The sequence below is a fragment of the Microtus ochrogaster genome, chromosome 18 (assembly GCF_000317375.1).
Source record: "Microtus ochrogaster isolate Prairie Vole_2 chromosome 18, MicOch1.0, whole genome shotgun sequence".
Lineage (NCBI taxonomy): Eukaryota > Metazoa > Chordata > Mammalia > Rodentia > Cricetidae > Microtus > Microtus ochrogaster.
Genome location: NC_022020.1, coordinates 8,951,510 through 8,956,767, shown reverse-complemented (window position 1 = coordinate 8,956,767; position 5,258 = coordinate 8,951,510). Strand labels below are relative to the sequence as shown.

The 5,258-nt window shown below is 41.7% G+C and overlaps 1 protein-coding gene across 4 annotated transcripts in view; it reads left to right on the top strand.

Annotated features, from left to right (window-relative positions):
* Window positions 1–5,258, top strand: part of Kctd1 (potassium channel tetramerization domain containing 1) — a 197,310-nt gene that overhangs the window by 175,449 nt on the left and 16,603 nt on the right. The window lies entirely within an intron of this gene.

The following is a 5,258-nucleotide window of genomic DNA, read 5'->3' as shown; positions in this document are numbered from 1 at the left end:
TCACTTTTATTTAAATAATATACTTCATTTTAGGAAATTGAAAAGAAGTTGGTTAAATTCAAATTTAATTTCTGCTATGTCTTAGCATTCTAGATAGTAAAAGGAACTTAACTCAATAAAAATTTGTCTTCCAGAAATTTAAATATGCTTTTAGAATTGCTCCTTTTAAATGGAGTAGCAAGAATTGGCATCAACCATAGTAAAGGGAGCCTGGTAGGCAATGGAATTTGACCAGAGAGACATAAAAAGTGTTAGTATTTGAAGGGAATGCGTGAAATAAAATTTTTATGGCTGATAATGTTTCTCTAAATAGAAGATTTTTAAAGCTACTAATTCTGAATACTATTAGAACTAATAGAGAACTAATTAGAATCTCTAAATGCAGAACCAATGCCCTGCAATCAACGGAATAACAAGTATCACCGATAGCTTCTAACAGAAAAAAGCACAACAAAAATTGTAATGTGCAGGTAACAATAAATTTGATGAGAAGTGGGCAGAATGTATTTAAAAAAATGAATTTCTATTTTGAGATAGAAAGGATATATTTAAGACTTATACAGAAGGAATTTTTTTAAGATCCATGTGAAGCAAAGAAGATCATATTCAGATAGAAAATGTCTTAGTAGAAGAAATATTTGCAACAAGAGATTAATATCCATCATAAAAGAGTTCCTCTAGATCTATGAAGGTAGATAAACAATCTAGGAGAAATTTTTAGATATAAACAAGATTTTCCCAAAGGGAGAAAAAGGTTTTGTCAGTAAATATTTAAAGTGATATTCATTCTCTCTTAAGTAAAAAAAGGTACAAGACTAAAATGATATAATCCCTTTTATAAATTAGTTTGAATAAAATAATAAAGATTTATGGACACAGTGTTGGGGGAATGTACGGTGTGGTTAGGAAGGAAAGTGATTAAACCTTCTTGGAGGATAATTCAGCAATAGCTATTAAATTTCAGACATTCATGCTGTCTAGCAGTTTCATGCTTATGAATTTATCTTCTATAAATATTCACAAGAGCATGCAAACATGTGTGTACATAAGATGTCTGGTAGTTGTGTTTATAATAGGAAAACATACCTAAAAGGAGTTCAGAAACAGCAGATGGTAGAATATAATATAGAACATTCATATAACGAAATAATTTTAAAGAGTGTAATGCATGCATATCAATTGATATATGGGGCAAAAAAACCAAACTTTTATGATTTGGTGAAAATAGCAAGTTATAAAAAGATATGCAATGTGTTTCTACTTGTGTAAAATATCATGTATGTTATAATATCTGAAACAGCATCTTCTCTCTCTCTTTTTTTTTTTTTTTTTTTTGGTTTTTCAAGACAGGGTTTCTCTGTGACTTTGGAGCCTATCCTGGAACTAGCTCTGTAGACCAGGCTGGTCTCTAACTCACAGAGATTGGCCTGCCTCTGCCTCCCAAGTGCTGTGATTAAAGGCGTGCGCCACCACTGCCTGGCAGCATCTTCTCAATACACGGATGCAGCTCTTTTACACTGCAGAGCTGGTGGATTAGCCAAGGCTTTAGAGCCTGGGATAGAAAGTGAGAGAGCCCAGAACTTACTGCTGGCCGGGGAGAGCAGGCGCCAGAGTCTTCCTCACATCCATTGCAAAGGTGCAGGGGACTTGCGCATCCCAACAGCAGCTCTCAATCGCCTTAGTTTCTTATTAAAGGTGCATAGATTTTCATGTAAAACAAACATGCCCTGACGTAACTCCTCTGTACTCGATTGTGTTTGAGAAATAACCCTTGGCACATGCACACTGCTTTAAATTCAGGAAAGAGAGGGTGATGGGGGCCCCTGAGCCCCTTAGTAATTTGGGATCTGTTGGTTTATAGTGGTTCACTAACACTTGGTCATATGGGTTGGGGAGGTGGCTCGGTAGGAAAAGTTCTTTCTGTGCAAGCATGGGACCTGAGTTCAGATCCTCAGTTTCCACAGAAAAGCCAGGCAGAGAGAGAGGTGAACCGTGGGGCTCAATGGCCAGTGGTCTAGCCACAGTGGTGGGGAGTCCTAGGTTCAGTGACAGACCCTGTCTCAAACGCTAGCAATGACAATAATGTAGAGATTGATAGAAAGCAAGCGTTGCCCCCAGACTTCCACATATCCACCCATACATACGCACTCCCACACCAGCAGGAAATAAAGTAACAAATTCCAGTCATATAACCTTCTGAATCTGACCTAAATATGCTGTCCTAGAGTGACTAACTGCTTGCATGGTAATATTCTTACAGACAGAGACACACGCTTTTCTAAAGAATATTGTATACTGTGCCCAAGACAATTGCTTACTTAGTTACAGATGTCATAGGAGACCAGATGTTGAATATCAATAGAAAATGTATTTCTCTTAACTCATCAAGAACTAACCTGACAACAGAAAGCTTGCGTGTATATAATCTCATCATGTATAACTCCTGTTTCTAACAGGGATGCCACTCCCGGGAACCTTAAGATAGTAAAATGGTTATTATTGTTAGCAAACAAATATAGCCATTTATTTTTAATGGCAGCATATTTCAAGGAAGGAGCTTGGTATTTTAAATACAGAGTTTGTCTTAACCCTCAGTGACAAACTTTCCTGGGAGACACTGTTCTGTCTCAAGGAACATTAGATTAGATGCTGATTTGGGCAGTTCCAACGGCCATGCTCTGGGGACTCACCCAGTCACCTAAGACTGGGCCATTTGCTTAACCACACCTGTGGAGTGTCCCCTGAGGATTTCCTAACCCCAAATATCTGCTGTTCATCAACTCTAAGTAGAGAACACATCCTTTAGTTGATCATAGCCCAAGCTTGGGAGGTGGGGGGTCTAAAACCAACCAATCAAACTAACAAAAAAAAAAACCCACATATCTGGGGACATTCAAATGCTTCCTTTGGAGCTGGGAGATAGGCTTACATCACAGTGTTCCAGGACTGAGGCAAAGAAGCAAGAAGGGTGGAAGCTGAGATGTCCATTTAGCTCTGTGGCCCTTGATGGAATCAAACCACGAAGCGAAGTGAAGTGCATGGGAACCACACATGCCCATGTGAGCTGTCAGAATGCCAGAATTTTCCTTCTGACCCTGACAATGGGACATGGCCTTGTCATGTTGCAGGATTGCTTTGCAGGTTTGCCATGGGGAATGATCTTTGATTGCTTCCTTCTGACTCCAGCATTTAATGCTGGGCAAGCAAGGGTGTGAAGTCCTACAATATTAGTTTCCTGCGCCCATCAGCATCCAATTCCACAAATACGTTGTCTGTGCTAAAGCCCACTTAACAATTCTGATAACATCATATTTCAGAAGCTTGTGTCCTGGCTTCCGTGGAAAGTCAGTTTTCAGTGTACGTGATGGCAGAACTTCTCTTGAGTGTTTTTATGTGGATCTAACTACCCTTCCTCTCGATTCTGTCCTCAATCATAACGACTTGCTTATTGCTACTTCAGACCACATACAAATGCCAATGCGTATTTGTAATTCCCAGTTCCCCAGAAGTCTGATGCTTTGCTCTTCTCCTCTTCAGGGCCCATAAGATTATCTCTCCCTCCTGCTTGTTATTTTTAACTTCTCTGAAAACAGACCTCCTGTGATCCCTCTGTGAATATCCACCATTCCTAGATCTATACAAACCACTACCAGGCAGCCTAGCTCATCAATCTAAACTGTATCCAAAACTCTAATACTTTTTAATATTATAGAAGTATGCATCTACTGTAGAAAAAGTGAAAACATAAAAAAGCAAAAAGCATTTATGTACAATCTTCCCACTTCTCAGATTGTCAGTGTTAGAACTTGCCCAAGATTATTTCTCTGTTGCTGGTATAAACTGTGACCAAAAGCAACTTGGAGCAGAAAGGGCTTGCTTGGCTTAAAGTTACAATCCATCACGGGCAAGCCAAGACAGGAAGTCAAGGCAGGAACCTGCACTAGGAACCGAAACAGAGACAACGGAGGAATGCTGTTTCCAGGCTTTCTTCCTCTAGCTTGCTCAGCTTACACATCCCTAGGACCATCCACCCAGGAATGGCACTGCCCATAGTAGGGTGGGCCCTCTTGCATCAATTAGCAATTAAGAAAATTCCCCCAGTCAAAGGTCTGTCTATGGAGGCAATCTCCCATGTGAAGCTCCCTCTTTCCAGATAGGAAGAGTGCACAGCCAACAGGAGCCATCACAGAACCTTGCATAGCCTCTGGGACTTTTCCTGTACCTATTTTTAACAATTTTCTACTTGCCCTTTATACTAAATTTTATTTCGTGTAGTACCATAACTATGTCGAAGTTTACTTGGTTGATCCCCACAGTGGCCCTGTACAGTAGTTTTTCTGAGATACTACCTGGCCACACACTGAGTGAGCATTACAGCTCTTCGTCCTCTAAACTGTAAGTCCGGTTCCTGTTCACTTAGCGCTAAGGCTGGGCCAGCTGTCCCACAGAATGGCTTGTCATCTGGATTTTCCTGTTTGCCATTCACACAGTTTAGCTCATTCAGTCGTCTCCCGATGTCATTCGGCCTGGAAGTCACATCTGAAGGCTGTGCGTTCCACATCTTTCCAGGAGCACATACCCTGTGAGATTGGGTGCTCCGTCTTACTGCACATGAGCAAGCTTGTGCCAACCTAGGATGCTAAGGTTGAACTTTGCCAGATAATGAGGCATATGCCCTTGGGCTGCAGCAGAAATGAGCTCTGTGAAGCCTACTTCTCAGCCTCAGCATGGCCAACATTTGAGGCCAAATGATTCTCTGGGGTTGGGCTGTCCTGTACAATGTAGGACTTTGATCAGTTTCCTGGCCTCTCCCCGCCAAAGAGCCAGCAGTGCTCCACCCCCAGTTACAGCAACAAAGAACATCTCTAAGCGTCGCTAAATGGCCTCAGGCATTAGAATCAGCCCAGCTGAGAACCTGCCTTCTAGCTTATGGAAAAAGAGTGTGTATGGGGCGGGGTAGAGACTTTGGCCAGTTTGTCTCATGGAATTAGGGAAGCCTTCTTTCATGGGTAGAAAGAGTAGGACAGTTCTGAGGATCACGGCTGCTAGACTTTCCTGACTTCTTCTAAATCACTGTCTCTATCCTGGATCCAGCCAGCAGCGACCAGAGTCTCTTCTCTCCTCTGCTTCCACCGAGAGACTCCTTAGCCAACTCTGACAATGCAAGCATAGCTTCTAGTTACTTCAGTTGTTAGAACTTACTCAGAGCGGAGGAACCTCACCCCGACTCGGGGTCCCTGCGCCAGCCCTGGACTCAC